The following is an 18,780-nucleotide window of genomic DNA, read 5'->3' on the forward strand; positions in this document are numbered from 1 at the left end:
TGGGCTCAACAATCCCTCTGCCTCAGCCTCCCAAGAAGCAGGGACTACAGGTGCACACCACCATGCCCAGCTTCATTGTTATTTATCTTTCTATTGTTGAATTGTAAAAGTTCTTTATATATTCTAGATACAAAGTCCCTTATCCAATATATGACTTGCAAATATTTTCTCCCATTCTGTGGGCTATCTTTTCACTTTCTTGATGGTGTCTGTTACTGCACAGAAGTTTTTAATTTTGATGAAGTTCAATTTATATATATTTTTTTGTTGCTTGTGTTTTAGGTGTCATATCTAAGAAATCATTGCCTAATCCGGCCATGAAGATTTATGCCTATGTTTTCTTCAAAGAGTTTTATAGTTTTTTTTAAGGTCTTTGGCCCATTTTGAGTTAATTTTTTTACACAGTGTGAGGCAGAGATCCAACTTCATTCTTTTGCATGTGGCCATCCAGTTGTCCCAGCATCATATGTTAACACCACTCTTTACTCATCTGATCTGATTCTTCACATTGGCACTTTACCCTCCAACATGGTACATCACCCTCGTTTTCCACATCTTCTTGAGTGTCCCCACAGCTCTATAAATTTTGCTGACAGACTCTCAGAAAAGACTAAAAGATACCTAGAAAACTGTTTCTAACACACACACACACACACACACACACACACACACACAAACACAAGTACCTTTGAAGCTATCTGTAGGTTTGATTCATTTACTCAATTCCAATTTTAGATACTCCTACTCTAAACATGCAGGTCCTGGATTAGGCATGGAGATATAGAGGTGAACCAAACTTTTCCCTTGCCCTTGAGAAGACAGAAAATAATTAAGCTCTTTTAAAAGCAGGAATTTACTCAGCCCAGGAAGCACAATCATTTCCATTTTACAGAAGGCACAGATGAGATATAAAGCAGAGAAATGACTTATCAAAAATCATGGTGATTGGGGGCTGGAGGAATGCTGGGGAGAGGGCCACAGAACTTCAGAGTGCAACCAGCATCAGGGCTTAAGGCTTCAAGCAGCCAAGCCAATGACTAGTCGTTAGAAGGTCCTGCCAGGGCCACATTACGATTTTCATGGATCCCAGACATTTTTGCCTTTGTGAATCCCTTCTATTAAAAAAAAAAAAAAATATATATATATATATACACACACACACACACACACATATATATGTATGTGTGCATATGTATGTATATATATAAAAGAAATACATTTTACTACTGCATTGGCATAAAGATATATAACATAAATTGGATTATATCCACCTTTTTCTTCTGATTTTAAAAGAAATTAAAACATTTTTGTGAGCCCCTGGGCACTGTGTCTACTGAAACTAATGGATAAGTCAGCCCCAGGCCACGCTATTTCCTCACAGCTACAAATTAAGTGTTCTTTCCTCAGCTGCCAAGTCACATTGCTGCTTCTGAGACTCTCTTCTCTACTGGGTCTATCTGATCAAGCAGAATGAAGATTAGATGCACACTAAATCTCACATTGCCTAAATCCATAAAAAAAGTAACCTCAACCATACTAATATAAGCACTACAGAGTGCTTTAACAATAGCATGTATTCTGTGTTTAAGGGTTTAGATGCATTCATAAATGATCAAACCCAACCAAATAAATAGACACGTCACTGACCTACAGATGTCAAAGTCCTGGCATCTTAAAGGTAGCCAATAAACATTTGTTCATTTGTTCATTCATTCATTCATTCAATCACAAGACCAGCATAAAACAAAGTCTCTCTCCTTATAAAATTTACCTTCTAATGCAGAAGACAGAAAACAAATATGTAAATACATACATATATGAAATAATTTCTTGTAGCAGTGCTATAAAAAATAAAGCAGAATAAGGAAAAAGAGAGTGAAACGGGGGGCTATACTGTTGCTACATACACTCTGGTTTCCCCAAAAAGTTTCCAGCACCAGGAGGACATGCTAGGTAGAATGGACACTGATGCTTAGTCCATGTGGTATGTCTTATTTCCTTGGGTTTTATCTCACTCCCAGTTTTCACCCCATGAAATGACTTCAGGGCAAGAACTACCTCCTTCTCAGTAAAGAAAAAAATAATTGTAGGTCCTAATCTGGCACAGCTCTTTACTTGCTATATGCCAACAAATAGAGCACTTTTCTCTATCCCTCAGTTTCCACATCTATAAAATGAGAGGGTTGGCTTAGATGACTGACTTTCAAGGTCCCTTAAGCTAAAATGCTGTAATAATTCATACCAAATCTGTCTAACTCTAAAACTTTGGAGGCTACAATATTTTGGCCTTCAAAACTGCCCTAGTGTCCTTAGTTACCATAGAAGTAAAAGCAAAATGCCTTTAATATAGTAAAGTATGATATAACTGGATGTTACCAAATTAAATCAATAAATCAAGTGACTACCATATGCATACACCAGGAATATCCATCACTCAGAGGATGGCCTCCCACCCTGGCTTCAAGTACCTGCTAACTAAAAAGGACTCTAAACTCTAAAACTTTATCCACTACCTCTTTGGCTGAGCAATCCAGCTTTTTCAGACATCTAAGTTGATCCTTCCACATTAAGGACTGATCAACCATGTGGCTACAAACGTCATTCTTTCACAAAACATTAGAGATGAGTAAGCCCAACCTTTGCCCTTGATGTATTCATAGTCCAGGGAGTGGGGGGAGACATGCTATTAAACATAATATGGGCCAGGCGCGGTGGCTCACGCCTGTAATCCTAGCACTCTGGGAGGCCGAGGCGGGTGGATCGATCAAGGTCAGGAGTTCGAGACCAGCCTGAGCAAGATCGAGACCCCGTCTCTACTAAAAATAGAAAGAAATTATATGGACAACTAAAATATATATAGAAAAAATTAGCCGGGCATGGTGGCACGTGCCTGTAGTCCCAGCTACTCGGGAGGCTGAGGCAGGAGGATCACTTGAGCCCAGGAGTTTGAGGTTGCTGTGAGCTAGGCTGACGCCATGGCACTCACTCTAGCCCGGGCAACAAAGTGAGACTCTGTCTCAAAAAAAAAAAAAAAAAAACAAACATAATATGATAAGCATAACCACTGACACATTTTAAAAAATGCTGTGTAAGCCTCACAGACAGGAAAGATTAGCTAGCTCATGAACCTGGCAGGAACACAGCACAACAACCAGGCTGGCTGCCTCTATCTGGGTAATTAGGATAACAAGTGAAGTCCAGAGGTTCACAGGCTACCCACATTCGTAGCTCCCCATTCTCCTCTCATTCACAAACCTCCCCAACTCCTTAGCTTTGCCAAGAGTTCAAAGCTAATAAATCAAAGTGGAAACGCCTCACCTTTCAGACCTTCAAGGTTATAAATCATCTGGGGATCACAGACATTGGATCTGCTTAGCCAAATTTTAAGGCCTGACATGAGCAGCACACTGGGCAGTGAAATGAAAATAGATGCTGGCTGTAACAACTGCTACAGATGCTGCCTGCCCTTCATGACCTTACCCCTCCTACCGTCAGCAGAAAGCATATCCTCCAGGCCAGTTGAGTTGAGAAACTTTTTTAATTAAATTTTTCAAATTTGGAGGCAGCTAAAATTTGTTCCTTTGGTTCTTCAATTCCTATCCCACCAAATTAATATTTCTCAGTCTGCCTTTCTCCCCACCTGGCCCTCCTCTTTCACTCTTTCCTATATACACACCAGCTTCCCATACACTCTAAACTTTCCTATCCATCCTTAAAGACTCAATCCAGATGCCATCTCCTCCAGAACAGAACTATCCTCTATGAACTCCTAAGGCCTTTACAGCCTGGACTGTTCATGTGCTGATCATATCTACCCATGTATGACATCTCCCTTGAATTTTTCATTGCCATAGTTCAGACTTTATTCCTTGCTCTTTCTTGAACAATCATATTGGCCTCCAAAGTGATATCCCTAACTCTAACCTTGTCAGCAGATATTCATAACATATGAGCAGCCAAAATGATCTTTAGCAGACATGTAGCTGACCGCATCGTCGTCCTACTTTGATAAACTTTCATGACTTTCTATTGTTTTTGGGTTAAAGTTCAAACTCCTTAGCAGGATACACAAGGGACTTCATAATCTGGCCCAACCAACTCCTTTATCCTACCACTCCTTACCAAATGGCTTATACTATAGCCACACAGAACCACCTACCATTGTAAACTAACATGCCCTTTTCTTTCATCCCTCAGTGCTCTGGCTGCTGCTGTCTTCTCTCTCTAGAATTCTTTCCTCACCTTCACTGTCTGGCTCAATTGTTAGTATATTTAAAATAAAATGCAACCACCTTATTTTAAATAATTTCCATCACTCTAAAAAAACCCCTCATGCTCATTTGCTGACTCCTTATTCCCACCCTCAGACACTGGCAACCACTAATCTACTTCGCATTTTCACAGATTTGCCTTTTCTGGACCTTTCATAAAAATGAATTCATTCAATAAGTCATCTTCTGTGACTGTCTTCTTTCCCTTAGCATAATGTTTTCAAGGATCACGCATGTTATAGCATGTATCAGTAGTTCACTCCTTTTCTTACTAAATAATATTCCATTGTATGGATATACACATTTTATTTATCTCTTCATCAGCTGATGGACATCTGGGTTGTTTCCACTTTTTGGCTATTATAAATAAGGTTGCTATGAACACTTGTGTATAAATTTTTTTGTGAACATTTTTTATTTCTCTTATACATCTAACGGTAGAACTACTCAGTCATATGATAACTCTATGCTTAACCTTTTGAGAAACTGCCAGACTATTTCCACAGCAGTCCTACCAGCTGGTATATGAGAGTTCCAATTTCTACACGTTTGTCAACACTTGTTATTCTCTGTCTTTTCTGTACAGCATGGTAGTGGGTGTGAAGTGATTATTGTGGTTTTGACTTGCATTTCTTTGATGGCTAATGATGTTGAACATCTTTTCACATGCTTATTGTCTATATTTTCTTTGGAGAAAAGTCTGTTCAGATCTTTTGCCCATTTTTTATTGGGTTATTTGTCTTTATATTGTTGACAGTTATAAGAGTTATATAAGAGTTCTTTATATACTCCATAAACAAATCCTTTATTAATATATGAATCTCAAATATTTTCTCCCATTTAGCCATCCTAGTAAGTGCGAAATGGTCCAAGGATCATTTGAATCTTATTAGTCTTTGTATTTCAGAGAACTAGTACATAATCCAAGACATTGTATACGTTCAATAAATGTTAAATGGATGTTAAATAATATTAACTGCTTTGAAGACAAGGATAACTGCTTATTCTGCATCCACCTCACACTTCACACCTAGTACTAGAAATAAAGCAAATGCTTTGGAAACACTCAGACACTGAGTAATTCTCTCTTGCACAGTGGGGATGATGCTGCAGAAGAACTGGGAAAGCCATCTGAAACCAATAGAACCTACCTGTTTATACATTGCTACCACCATTCACCCCTGAAACAGCTGCTGTTCTCTATGGGGAAGAAGAAACTTCTGTATAAACCATCCCTGCGGTGGCCTACACCATGAGTAGCTATTAAAATGCCCCATCATTGTGTCAATAAAAATAAATAAGGAAAACTGGCCCCCTTCCTCCATTCCTTTTGCCAGTGGAAGATATCAAAAACATGGCAGAGTCACAAGCTATGTTCATTCATCCACAGCAGTGAATAAAACTTTGGTTTTGCTCCAAGTGTCCTTTCTACTCCTTAAGGAGCTCAGAACTTGATCCAGAAAAGAGGAGACAGGTTGGCATCTGGACCACATCAGAGATGTGGAGCTAACAAAGATGATCCATCCTAGTGGCTGCTAAGTTAAAAGTGACTCTTCCTTGTAAGATAAATACTAACATGAAGCCCTGCTTGATCATTAATAGCCAACAGTAAATACTTTCCAAATGTAACACAGCATACAGCTAGCAATGAAGGAAGCTTTGGGGAGAAGGAAAAACTGAAGTTCATGGTTGGTGGTACCAGAAGGCCTAGGTCAGTGGGACAGAAAATATCTCTACCATCCCTTCCTTCTTTTCTAATGACTCAAGCTACAAACTTAATCCAGGCCCTTGAACTTCAAATCATTCTCAAGTCACTGTGTCACCCAAGTTCACAATCTTCTGGTGACAGAATGCTGCCTATAAGAGAAAGAACTCCTTAGTAAGCTACACAATGCCCTCCATGAATGCTCTGAGAGTGAGCTCTTGGGACCACAAAAGGTCATGATCTGACCCCAGTCTGCCTTTCCAGTTTTACCTTCCTTTGCTCCCCACTCCTTTGGTGCTTAACATATGCTCCCCTGCAGCATACATAATACCCCAGAAATCATGTGCACTTTATAATTAGATAAATCAGGAAGCCCTACTTGACTGGATTAAGGCAAATTTTCTCTGCCCCTTTAATCTATTCTCCATTTCTGCCCTCAGAGTGGTTTTTCTAAACAGCAAATCTGATCCATGTCATTCACGTAAATTCTTATAGCTAATCATCAACTACACATAAAAATCCAAACTCCTTCAGGTTATCACATGTGCCTCCCTTTCCATTCTCCCTACGTTATCATCACTCCCCACCTTCTACTCCAATGCTCCAATAATACTGCATGCAGTTCCCTGAAAGTGCCATTCTCTCTCTCACCTCCCACCTTGCACATGTTGCGCCTCCTGCCTAGCAGGCCCTTCCCTTCTTTCTTTAGCTGGTTAATTTCTAGTCATCTTTCACACTCAGCTTAGGCGTTAATTCTCCTAGGGAGCCTCCCCTGATCCTTGGCCTGCCATTTTTTGTGCTCTCAGAGATCTCTTCACTTCTTCATATTAAAGCAGTTATTACATCTGTTTACTTGACTGATTTATTCACTACACTATGAGCAACCCGAGGGCAGGGCCTATGCCTCTGTTATCCCTCACATTTAATACAGTACCTTGATAAATGTGCAGTATTTGTTTGATGAATGGATAACTTCATTATTATTTTAAAGCTGACAGCATTGCCTTACTGATTTGTCACAGAGAATAGCTGTCTGGTAGAGCTAGGATAAAAAGTCAGATATTAGGTTGGGCATGGTGACTCAAACCTGTAATCCTAATACTCTGAGAGGCCAAGGAAGGAGGATTCCTTGAGCTCAGGAGTTGGAGACCAGCCTGAGCAAGAGTGAGACCCCATTTCTACTAAATACAGAAAAATTAGCTGGGCATCATGGTGTGCCCCTGTAGTCCCAGCTACTTGGGAGATTGAGGCAGGAGGATCACTTGAGCCCAGGAGTCTGAGGTTGCAGTGAGCTATGATGACACCACTGCACTCCACCCAGGGCGAGAGAGTAAGACTCTGTCTCCAAAAAAAAAAAAGCAGATATTCAGAGTCCCAGACCAATGTCCAGACCTCTCCCCTGAGCTCTGAGTTCATATTTCCAACTACCTAATTAACATGGTCCCTAATAGCACCATGGTGATGCCATTTACTCAAGTCAAAGCAAATCCAATCCATCAGCAAATCCTGTAGGCTCTACCTCAAAACAAAAACATATTCTAAATTCACCCACTTTTCTCCATCATTTCTCCTACTCCCTGCTATGGTCTGAAAGTTTGTTTTCCTCCAAAATTCAAATGTTGAAACCTAACTTTCAATACAATAGTATAAAAGGTGGAGGCTTTAGGAGGTGATTAGGTCATGAAGGCAGAGCCCTCATGAATAGGAACATGAGGGAGCCTGTTCACCCCTTCCACCTTGTGAGGACACAGCAACAAGGCACACTGTCTTCGAAGCAGAGTCCTCACCAGACATCAAATCTGCTGGCACCTTGATCTTAGACTTCCCAGCCTCCAGAACTGTGAGAAATTTCTGTTGCTTATAAATTACCTAGTCTAAAGAATTCTTTTATAGCAGCCCAGAAGGACTAAGACGTCTCCAACTCCAAAACGCTATCATCTCTCATCTGGACTACAATAGCCTCTTAGCCCTCTCCTCAAGGGACCCCTATAATCTACTCTACTCAAAGCAGCCAGAAAGATCTGTTAAAAAATGTAAGTCGGCTCACTCCCATTTTTAAAATCCATCAAAATCTTCTCATTGTACTCTCAATATTCTCATAGTACTCTCAATAAAATTCAACATGTATAGAAGCATCTACAAGGCCATACAGGTCTGACTCTGCCAGACTCCCTGACCTCATATAGCACTATTTTCCCACTGATAACTATGACCCCGTCACACTGGCCTTCTTTTTGTTCCCAGGACATGCCTGGCTCATTCCCACTAATTTGTGCTTGCTTCTCCCTCCATGTGAAACATATTTGCTTCCAAATCTTACAATTGCTAGGTCTTCATAACTCAGGTCTTGATTCAAATACCACCTCTTCAGAGGCTTTCCATAACCACTCCATCTAAACTAGCCCTTCTCTACTCATCTCTATCACATTACTTTTCCCAAAACACTTATCACCAGCTGGAGTTATCTTGTTTATTTGTTACTTCTTTGTTATCTGCTTTCCCCTATGAGAAAGTAAATTACGCAGGAGTAAAAACCTTGGTTATCTTATTCATTGCTGAATTACTGAGACCTAGAGAAATGTTTGACATATTGAAGTCACAAGTATTTGAAAAACGAAAGAGTGAATAAACAATGCAGACAACATAATTAATACATACTTGCTGAATGAGTGAATGAATTAGGAAGAGACATAGAAAGGGCAAAACACAAATAAGTGGAAGCACTGCTATTTAATATTTTTGTACTTGCTCACTTATCTCCACCCTCACTGCCTCTGCTTAACCTCAGGTTCAAATCCTCTCTCTCCTAAACTACAATAATATGTCCTAACTGATTTCTCTTTTCTCCAACCTGATCCCTCCAAAAATAACTTCTGAACTTTGACCAGACTTTATCATTCTGAGACATGGATCTGAACATGTTACTCCTCTGCTCAAAACTCTTCAGTGGCTCCCTAAAGCCCAACTTTCTTAACACAGTGTTACAGAGGCCTCTCCACCCTCATTACTCACTGCTATCCCCTTACATTTAACCTAAACTCCAGTCATACAGAACTTCTTCCAGTTCCCAGAATACTCCATGTTGTTTAATGTCTCCAAACCCTTGCATATCTTTTCATGTTGCTGGACCACTCTTCCCTACCTCACAGACTTTGACTGTCTATTGAACTCAAACTTAATCCTCAAAACCCAACAAGCATCTTCACTGTTGTCTTTAAGGATTCCCCAGAGTTAATCACTCCGTTTTGTGTCACCCCGGTAACTATACTACAACTATCTGTTTCCATGTCTATTTTACCTCACAAGACTATTAGTCCCCTGACAGCAGGAGCCATGTCTTCATCTTTGTGTCCCCAGCACAGTATCTGGTATGTAGAAACAATCAATAATTGATGACTGAAGGAATGAATAAACATATTTAAACTCCTCAGCTTGGAATTCAAAGTCAACTTCTTGTTGGCCCCAACCTACCTTTTTAGATTTAGCTCTTACTCTTCTTCTCTTACTAATCCTTAAACTAATCCCTAAATACATCCTTCTTTCTCAACATTTACTTGGGGATTTCATTCGTGATGCTCTCTCTCAAATGAAATCAAAATCACCCATGAAGGCCCAGCTCTGTGGCTCCCTCTCCATGAAGTCTTCCCCAACTATACCAATGAGAAGGGATTACTTCCCCTAGAGCAGTTTGTTTTTTCTACTGAAAAAATACTTAGTACTTCTTATTTTATAGCCACTAACTTTCCAACTAGGCTACAGTCCTATTTTTCTAACTGGACTTTAAGTTCCTTGAAGGCAAGAAACACAATTTAGCATCTTATCTCTCAACCCAAATCCCTAACATAGTGACTTGCACAAAGCAAGCAGTAATGAATAAACATTTTATTAGTGGAGAATAGTATCCTTAAGGATTAGAGATTTCATACCTTTATTCCTTCATATATGTGCTTTTACCTTGGCCTAAACTGGCCTCCTAGCCACATACTAAACTTTTAAGAATCAGCCTAAATGTTATATCCTCTCTGAAGTCTTCCCTAATGCTCTCGAATATGCTTAAGCACTCCTGTATACAAGTGGTATTTTTGTATATAACTCATTAACTCTACCCATCACACTATATTGTCATCATCACTTGACGGCTTCTTCTCCCCACTGGACCATAAACTCTTTTGGAGCAGAGATAGTTTCTTTACCCACTTATGAATTCCACAGACCAAATAATGCACCTGGCATTTAAAGCACAATAAATATATGGAGAATTTTGAAAATAGTGAATCCATGTTATGGCATACACTAGCAACGGTACTATTACGGCAAGTCATATCTCCCGGTTTAAATTCCAACTCCAGGATGGGCGCAGTGGCTCATGCCTGTAATCCTAGCACTCTGGGAGGATCACTTGAGGTCAGGAGTTTGAGACCAGCCTGAGCAAACGCAAGACGAGACCTCGTCTCTACCAAAAATAGAAAAAATTAGCTAGGCATGGTAGCACACGCCTGTAGTCTCAACTGCTCGGGAGGCTCAGGCAGGAGGATCACCTGAGCCCAGGAGTTTGAGGCTGCGGAGAGCTGTGATGATGCCACTGCACTCTACCCAGAGTGACAGAGTAAGACTCTGTCTCAAAAAAATAAATAAATAAATAAAATCCCAGCTCCACTTACAGGCTATGCAAACTTGAATAAATTACTTCTCTGTGTCTCAGTTTTTCTCATCTGGAAAATGGAGATAATAATAGTAATTATTACTAAAAAAACAGAATTAGCTTTTCTTTTTCCCATTAGCAGACTGAGGTGATCTATAAAATGGTTCACTATTAACATGACCCAGAAAACCCCACAAAATCATGCAAATCAACAGGTTCAAATCTTCATGTTTACTTTAAGAATACCCATGAAACTGTCCAGGCCATCAAGGGTATGCGTAATCAAAAAGCCACCAAGTATCTGAAAGATGTCATTTTACAGAAGCAATGTATACCATTCTATCATTATAATGGTGAAGTTGGTAGATGTGCCTAGGCCAAACAGTAAGGCTGAACACAGGGTCAGTGGCACTGAATTTTTGCTGCATGTGCTTAAAAATGCAGAATAATGCTGAACTTAAGGGTTTAGATGTAGATTCTCTGGTCACTGAACATATCCAGGTGAACAAAGGACCCAAGATGCACTACACTACTTACACAGCTCACCCCTGCAACACTGAGATGGTCCTTACTGAAAAGTAAACAAATCCTAAGCCAAAAGAGGAAGAAAAAAATATCCCATAAGAATCTGAAGAAAAAAAATGTATGGCAGGAGAATAAATTCAGCATATAATAAATGTAAATAAAACTTTAAATAAAGAGTGAAAAGAGTTAATACATATAAAATGCTTAGCTCAGTGCCTGGCACAGAGTATGCACTAAAAAAATTAGCTATTATTGGCTGGGCATGGTGACTCATGCCTATAATCCTAGCACTTTGGGAGGCCAAGGCGGGAGCATCACTTGAGGCCAGGAGTTTGAGACCAGCCTGAGCAAGAGCAGGACCCCATCTCTACAAAAAACATAAAAATTAGCTGGATGTGGTGGCATGCACCTGTAGTTCCACAGCTACTCAGAAGGCTGAGGCAGGAGAATCGCTTGAGCCCAGGAGTTTGAGGTTGCAGTGAACTATGATGACACCACTGCACTCTAGCCCAGGCAACAAAGTGAGACCCTGACTCAAAAAAAAAAAAGTTAGCTATTATTGTTATGAGAATAGGAGGTGAAAAGACTGTTTTTGCAGGGCACTAAATGACATGCTCTGAAGTGGTTAGGCTCAATCCTATGGGCAAGAGTGGAGTAAAATGTCATATTAGACTTCTAAAGAACACAGTGCATTGTTATTGATAACACCCTGTGAAAGAAGGACAAAAAGAACAAAAACATAGGCAGAGCTTATGCCCTCTGCTTCCCCTTTCCCCAGTTTCTCCTTAGCTGCCCGGGGCCAAAAACCCCATGGCCATGACCCAGCATCCTCTTGGGAAAGCTACACTTTAGAGGGAACTAATGAGTTTATGTTTACCTACAGATTTTTCTCTGAGGAATAAGGAGATAACAAATGACTTCAAGAAGGGGAAAACAAAGAAATAAAGTAGAGATGAGAAATGACACTAGATGGATTATCTTGGGTTGGCTTCCATGGAGTAAGCTTTGAAGCCAAATAGCCCCAGGTGTATTAGGCCTACATTCCCCAGAGGCATTCTCTGGCAGTGCTTGTCAGAGATGCAAAGAAGCAGAATCTGGAAAAAGGTACCATGAAGACTAAAAAGTTAAAGCAATACATAAAAAAGAATTCTAGCCCAATCTGAAGAATATTGCAACAGAAGTATTCAAAGAGGGAACAGGCAAACCATGGAATGATAAGTTGCCTACCATCAGAGAGGTTTAAATATAGACTGGGTGACCACTTTCTGGGGATGCTCAACATGGGTGGATGGACTAGATTTAAGATTCAAGTTCACTAAACATTTGAATACCTACTCTATGCTAGCCACTATGTAAGATTAGGTGTTGAGTATCCAGGGAGGAGAAATGATATGGCTCTGTCCCCTCCAGGAGTTCACTGCCTAATGGGGGAGACAAACACTACAACATGGTAAGTGCTGACAGAAATCTGTACAGGGCACTATGGGAACAGAAAGCAGGTCCTCAGATTCTGCGCTTGTGAATCACTGGTAAGAAGTGATGTGGCACTAATTAAAAATGAAAATGCTTAAGCAGTTTATAAGCAAATACTAGCAAGGGCTATTGTGTTATTTCCAGAACAGATAGTAAGCATGTTGGTCAACCTTTGCAAATGTTTCAATATTTCCTTTACCCTGAGCAAAATCCACACCAAGAAGCATTCTCGTTTATTCAGTAAATGTGTTGCTATCTGCTATGTGCCAAGCACTGAGGAATGTACAAAGATGAAAAAGATAGTCCCTGCACTCAAGGTGTTAAAACATTCCTCTTCATCTTTCCTTGCCTTCTCTCCTCTCCCCTTTACTGACCAGATGACACCTTAAATTCCTTCTGGAAGTAGATGAGTTACTAAGTCATAAAGTTAGTAAAAAATGTAACCTGCCAAAAGCAAGGGTGAGCTTGGGATGGTGGGTATTGTAATTGGAAACCAAGTGGGAATCTGCAAGGGTATCTGCCAGAGTATGAGACCCTGATTGCATTCCAAAGGCAAAGGGGATGGAATTGGAGCTTGTACGTAAGCCTTATTGTCTATTCCTTGCCCATCACCAGTTTTTCTTCTGTCACCCCAGTATTATTTGCACAGATTATTAAGAATAATTATTCCCTCATTCATTCAGTCATTCACTAGTATTTATTGAATACCTGACAGGAGTTATAGGAAACACCAGGCAAAGTAAAACACCGGGATCCAGGACTTTCAAAGTTGCAAGAGACCTCAAAGGTTATCTAATCCAAAGCTATCATTTCATAGGTGAAGAATTGAAGTACAGAGAGATTGGAATCTTTCCTGAGTTCATATATTCATACATTTATTGAGTCATACTCTATGCCAAGCATCAGGGATATAAGAATGAAGAGAGCTTTCAAGGAGAACACAGTCTGGCGGGAAAGACAGACAAATACCATGATCCCGGCCAGATCACTTGTGGAAATGAAGTCCCCCTTTTACATAGTAGAAATGTCTAGCGTAGAATAGGATGGGAAGTATATAGTACTCGTACTGCCCAGAATGGTTAAGAGCACAGGTGCTGGAGTAGTCTTGGATTTGAACAACAGTTCTGTCACTTACCTAGCTGTATGATGTTGGGCAAGTTACTTAAATTCCGTATGCCTCAGTTTCCACATCTGTAGAATGGGGATAATAATAATAATAGTACCTACCTTATAAGTCTGTGGTATTAAATTAATTATGCATCTAAAACACTTGGCACAGGATGTGGCACAGCACTCTTTCCTGCTGAGGCCTGGCCTCAGAATCCTTCCCAACACAGCCTTCTAAGCATCTATTACCAGTGGGCTGTCTCTGAGATAAAATCTGCTGAAATTCCTAGCCTAGAATCTGGGTCTACTGTTTACTATTCTAGTGTTTTCTTTTGTTTTTTCACTACACTATGCTCACCACTCATTTTACATGCCTAAAAAAATCCAAAGATAGTCAGATAGCCAGGATTAAACTTCAGTCACTCATGCCTCAATCCCTCAATAAAATCTTGGTTTGGACCAAGAATCCCTAGAGAAGAAAATCCTGGGAAACAAGGAACACTTACCAAATGTCTATAGGAAGACCCACAGGAGGAAAAACAAACAAACAAAAACAAAACAGTAATTACTGCTTTGAAGAAGCAAGAGATGGTAACTTCTACAGCCTGCCTGCTAGGGACTTACCAACCTCGCTGGGAACAGATGTGACACTGACTGCCACTTCCTCCTTAATGTACTCACTGCACCTAATCCACTATTACAGTGCCTGTGACATGTTTTTGCATGTATTTATCAGTCTTTCTCTACCCATACTAGTCTGTGAACTCCTTGAGGGCAATTATCAGACTTTATCCATCTTGGTATTATCAGGCATATCACAGAGCCTGGCACACAGAAGGTACTTCAGAAGTTTGATGACTAAATTGTTAAATAAAGGAAAAAAACTACACAGAGAAAACCATAAAAGGCAGGGAAGAATGATACCAGTGTAGATCAAAAGAAGCAAGCCTTAGGCTAGAACCTGAAAGGACAGGTGACATTTGGAAAGGCACAGAGGGAAAAGAAAGGTATTCTAGGCAGACAAGGCAGCACCAACTAAACCTGGTAGTAATCAGAAACATAGTACACAGTATATTAGAGCAAGAGCTTGAGACATGATTTAGCCCAATAATTCAATCCTCATAGGGATGTTGTAAACATTTAGTAAAAAAGCATACACACTACTAAGCAGAGGAGCTAGCACATCACATTCATCAAATGGTAGCTATTATTACTACTCTACTCAAAAATAATAATTATCAAATACTTATTGGATGCCTACTGTATGCCAGGAACCATGTTGAGTGAAGGAAATACAATGTCAAGCAAGATAGACTTGGACTCTACTCTCTCACGAAACTTATAGTTTACTGGAGAAGACAGACAGACAATTATAATAATGCTCGGTAGGGCTGGGCTAGGGAAAGCACAGGTGGGCTGAAGGAACATAAAGTAGGGTCACCCAATCAGTGGGCTTTAAGAAAAAGCCCCTTCGTTTTCAAAGTGTGGCTTCAAACACTGTAGGAGTTCTGCTGAGTCCCTTCCAGGACCACAAGGCTTCAGAGTGAGATTTTGTTTGAATAAAGAATTTCTTGACCAAATAAAGGTTTACAAACCACCAATCTAGTCCAATCTCCTCTTTCAAGGAGAGGTAAATTATTCACTTGAGGCAGTAATACCTCAAGTTAGTTGCAGGCTGGGGTACCTGCCTTTGAACTCTAGCTCGAAACTACTCCCTGATCTGCATGACATCACATCATTTTGGCAGATGAACAGGCATTGGGAGTGGACACGTCCAGAATTCACAGGCTCTAGGCAGGCTGGCTGGCCCTAACTGGGTATTGAAGTGTTTTTCTACCTTAGTTCCCAAGCTAGCTCTCTGTGCCAAAAGGATGCCTCTAATTCTTCTCAGAGGTTGGTGAGCCATCCCTTTGAGGAGGAAAACACTGGATCCGGGAGTAGATCTGCTTCTGGGCCTCCTAACTGGTACCCACAGTTATCCTGCTAATAGCTGTAAGGACACTGTGGTTTGGCGTGATGAGAGGCAGAACTGAGCTTAGCCAATCATCACAGCCTGTTTAATGCCTGATCTGAGCAGGCTAGACCCATCTCTCATCTCCCTAATTATCAATGGGCTAATCATTCCTCCTGACCAGGGGTTCAGCAGAATCAAGTTATCAGTAAATTAAAGAAACTATATAGAAAAACCAATATTCTCTTGGTTAACCCCCATTTTGATCCTCTCAGAGATGAAATGCTGCTTTATGTTTTGAAAATGGAACTTCTGTATATAAAGAAAGGAGCAGTTTACGTTCGTGAGGTGAGTCTGCAGTTTGGGTCTTTAGACTGAGAGGAAACACTTTGGAATCTGGAAACATGGGTTTAAATATTAGTGACACCACTTAGTAGTCGCAAGACCCTTGGCATACCTCAAATCCTCTGAACCTCAGCTTCCTCAATCATCAACAGGAAATACTAACAAAACCAACCTCACAAACGTGAGACTCAAAATGCTCTTTTGAATCACAGCCACTCATCAAATATGCTCTATTAATTTTTACAAGAGATGACTGAGCCTACACAATTTTAAATTACCTACCCTCCACAGCACAAATAGTAAACTAAGAAAAGGAACCCAGGTGCTCAGCATAGCACTGGGCTAAGCTCAATATAGCATAAGGCAGACCTGGATCAGAATCTGCACTTCCCCACTTGCAAACTGTGGAATCCTGGGAAAGTTTCTTAACATCTCTAGCGTCAGTCTCCTCATTTTAAAATGCAATTAACACCATCTAACTCACAGAGCTGCTGTTACTAATAAACCAGATAATGCAGGTAAAGGGCTTTAAATGGAGGCTGGCTTATGGTAAGGGCTCAACAAGCAGTAGCCTGTTTCCACTTGTAGCTCTTTTCCTAAGCCCTTTTTTCTATTTACCCCTCTAAACCAGGAAAAGCCATTAGCAAAGTCTAAATTGCCTCTCAACTTCTAGAGAAAGTAATAATGAAACCAGACCAAAAAAAAAAAAAAAGAGGAAAGGAACATGAATGAACTGCTATTCCAGACTATGTATCATCCTAATGGCATCTGATACTGGAAAACATAGGTATAATGCCCTGAAGAATAAGCCATAGTGTGTACACTCTTTCCAAAGAAGTAGAAATGTGTACCAACCCCATCTTAGCCAGACTACCCATTACCCTTTTATAATCTGGGCTCCACAGCAGTCTATCAACGAAGCAGAAAGTGCTACAGGCAGGCAACTCTGATGCCACATGCAAATCACTGCTTTTTTTGTAAACTCAATCTTTAATTTTTCAGCTGGAACTCATCTCTCTCATAAAGACTTCACTAACTCCCTCTAGCCAACTCAATGGCTTATCTCTTGTGTCCCACTGCATCTGTTACACATTTCCATTATATCAATTACCTGATATTGTAGTGCATTATTTGTACGTCTCTTCACTAAATTGGTCAATATCCTGTCTTACTCATTTTTGAATTCTCAGTGCATGACACACAGTAGACACCTTCTCTTTCACAAGTTAAGGCTGCAAATAAACAGCTGGGAAGACAGTAGTAGTGGAAACCTGAATACAAAGGTCTGCCAGACCAGAACTCTGTTCTTTTTGGATTAGTCCTGCTTCTCAGAGTTACTTTCTTAAACATACCAAAAAACACACCAGTCTGCACAGAATTTCCAGACAACAGATTATATTCTTTGTCAGGGAATGAAACAACTAGCAAAGTTTCTGGGATGGATGCTAATGGTTTCATATAAAATTAACTTCTAGGCATGATACTCTGGAAAGTATACTACTAGAAGCTCTTAAGCTCTTAAAACAATAACACATTGACAGTCACACTAGAAAAAAATTTTTTTCCTTGGGGCCATGGTGTTTTATTACGAAAACAATAAAAACTTCAAAAACAAAATGATCCTTCCTGATGTAATGAAAAATTTATTCTTTATTGTTTTCTGTGCATGAATTATATGCAACTTGAGAAATAGTTCATGCAGCTCCCAAGGTGAAGAGACACGTGAGTTACATATGCTTAACAAGGCCCCAGGCTCAAAACTAGCTTGAGTTAAATACAACTCACATGGCAGTTAATGTGATAAAGAAAAAAAGTTAAGAAACAAAAAAATCTTACATCAAAATTTTAAATTCTTTTCTCCTCTGCCAAAACTTTTGCTGTTTATCTCAATGAACCCTGATATATATGTAACTAAATCTCTTTGAGAGAGATGTATGTAACTGTCTCAAAGGAGAGCCCATGACTAACAGACCATAAATAATAGCTACAGTATTTATCCTTTCCAAAGTACTTTCCAATGTATCTCACTGAGCCGACTGTAATCACAGAAACTTGGAACTAAAAAGGGCCTCAGAGGTCATTTTCAGCCACCCCATCTAACCAACCAACTGGTATCCAAACATTGTTAGTCTTCAGTGATTAGGAGGCAGGGACTACAATGCTGCTTTTAAAATTTCCCTGTGCTCTGATCTCTTCCCCCCGCCATAATGAGCCTAATTAGATAAACCAACTCCTCCAACTCATCCCACCACCAAGCAACAGTCTTTGCTTCCCAGGTCCCTTTCCCTGAACCTCCTCCCCACTCTCCCCACACCCAACACACAGCAAAGGGCTTCTAAGATTCTGACTCCTGAGAGATTCCACTGGTTCTATCTCTGACAGTCAATTCCCATCCTCCTATTCCTCTGTGCTGTCTCTGTCCAAATGCCGTCTTGTGCAAGACCACAAGCACCTCTAGGTACTAATGTCCCCTTGGCCTCAGAATCTTTTCCTTTTCCTTTCTCACCTCTCTCTCTGCTTCTCAGCCCTGTCCATTTGTTTCTTTCAAACCCAACTTCTCCTTTCTCCTAGTGATTCCTTCAGGGGCCACTGGTAATTCCATACACCAGTCCTTAAATGCATATTAGATAGTTAATGGGGACATACACCCTTAAGGAGCTCACCTTTGAGGAACTCATAGGTCTAGAGGGAGGGAGAAAGAAAGAAAGAGAGAGAATTATTTATCCTTTAAGACTCAGCAACTCTGGGAAGGTTTCCCTAG

The 18,780-nt window shown here is 40.3% G+C and overlaps 1 protein-coding gene across 3 annotated transcripts in view; it reads right to left on the reverse strand.

Moving 5' to 3' along the window:
- The window catches only part of RNF121 (ring finger protein 121), a 72,407-nt gene that overhangs the window by 52,786 nt on the left and 841 nt on the right, over window positions 1-18,780 (reverse strand). The window contains exon 2 of one of the 3 annotated variants that reach the window (XM_069471070.1): window positions 10,638-10,688. The exons of the other annotated variants lie outside the window; for them this stretch is intronic. The gene's annotated coding sequence lies outside the window, so the exon portion shown is untranslated. The remainder of the gene's footprint in view (window positions 1-10,637; window positions 10,689-18,780) is intronic. 3 annotated transcript variants of the gene reach the window in all.

The sequence above is a fragment of the Eulemur rufifrons genome, chromosome 6 (assembly GCF_041146395.1).
Source record: "Eulemur rufifrons isolate Redbay chromosome 6, OSU_ERuf_1, whole genome shotgun sequence".
Classification (NCBI taxonomy): Eukaryota; Metazoa; Chordata; class Mammalia; order Primates; family Lemuridae; genus Eulemur; species Eulemur rufifrons.